The following is a 1,928-nucleotide window of genomic DNA, read 5'->3' on the forward strand; positions in this document are numbered from 1 at the left end:
CAACAAATGTTGGTGTGGATGTGCAGAGAAGGGAACACTCATACACTGCTGGTGGGACTGCAAACTAGTACAACTTCAGTGGAAAGTAGTATGAAAATACCTCAAAGAACTAAAAGTAGAACTACCATTTGATCTAGCAGTCCCATTACTAGGTATCTATCCAAAGGAAGAAAGACATTCTATAAAAAATACATCTGCATTCAAATGTTTATAGCAGCACAATTGCAAAGATGTGGAAACAACCCAGGTGCCCATCAATACATGAGTGGATTAATAAAATGTGATATATGTATACTATGGAGTTCTATTCAGCCATAAAAAAACAATAGTGATCTAGCACCTCTTGTATTATCCTGGTTAGAGCTGGAGCCCATTCTACTAAGTGAAGTATCACAAGAATGGAAAAAGAAGCACCACATCTAATGGAAAAAGAAGCACCATCAAATTGGTATTAACTGATTTACCTGACCAACACTTAAGTGCACATATAATAGTAACATTCACTGGGTGTTGGGCAGGTGGGAGTGGGGAGGAGGGGATGGATATATGTACATCTAATGGGTGCAGTCACACCATCTGGGGGATGGACACACTTGAAACTCTGACTTGGGTGGGGCAAAGGCAATATATATAACTTAAACATTTGTACCCCCATAATATGCTGAAATAAAAAAACAAAAACATATAAAATGGAAGTTTGTTCTAGTTTTCTATGCTCTGCATACCTGAAACAAGGGAGAGCTTCCAGTTAGTCTGGGAGTGAGGGAATTTGATTTCTTATTTCTTACTGTGATCTCTCTCCAGATAAGTAAGTTAGCCATTTTATCTACTTGTTCCTCAATTAATGGCCTTTTTGATTAAATAAGAAGTTGACAAGGTTTCTCTTTAATGTGAACTTTAAAGTACAAAGAGTGAAAAAGAATCCCCATTTTTATTAATTTTTAATGCCTCACATGGAGACTTGAATCCTTCACTATACACTCCAATAAATGGAATATTTAAATATTTAAAGGTTCCCGCAGAAAGTTCCAGCCAAGCTCTACTCTTCTAATAGCAAGGTCTATCAACTCTTTTCAACTGCAGAATTGTATAAGATTTTGTGAAAAGAAAGAGAAAACCTGCTTAGCTTGTGAATTATCTGCTTAATAACGTCATATTATTTACCATAGAGGTCCTATTATGTTCTTCTCATATTCATTTCCATTAATCATTTATAAACTTTATTAAAGCATAATTTCAAAAATACTTTTGAAATATAAAGGAACCCATAACATGTTATCATCAACATCACCAACAAAATTATGTTGGTAAGAGTAACTACCTTTTCTCAGACTTACTCCAGTCTCAAAATATAATTTTCAAAACATATAAAAACTTAATTCTTATACAGGTTGAGTGAGCATGAGTCAAAGATTTATTCACCTCATTAATGACAGAAACAATAGGATTGTGAAACTGATTCAAAGGTTTATGTTTATAGTAACTGCAAGGATATTGGTATAAGATTATTAAATTAAATAAAAACTGATTCACACTCTTCCTGGATTTGTGGATGTGGCCCTTTTCTGACAATAAACGCCAATGAGATTCACAGAAGGCCACAAAATTTTGGGGGGATTATCATACATAAGCAGAAGCACTACTAACTTGCACTCAAAGGCGACAGACAATACGAAATAAAAGGAGGTCATTGGACCCATAAAAAACAGGCTTAAAAAACTATTCGGCTGCACACATGTGCTACCTCTCTTGAAAAATGAAGAATAAATGTTTGTTGCTTACAGTTGTGAAGTTTGGGGGATAATTTGTTACACAGCAGTAGATTACTACCACACAGGAAAGTTTAAATGTATTTGAAATAAGTTTGCACACAATTTAGGGGTGGATATGAGAGGTATACAGACATCCATGACACAAAATTAAGATAA

This window comes from Microcebus murinus, chromosome 15 (genome assembly GCF_040939455.1).
Source record: "Microcebus murinus isolate Inina chromosome 15, M.murinus_Inina_mat1.0, whole genome shotgun sequence".
NCBI lineage: Eukaryota > Metazoa > Chordata > Mammalia > Primates > Cheirogaleidae > Microcebus > Microcebus murinus.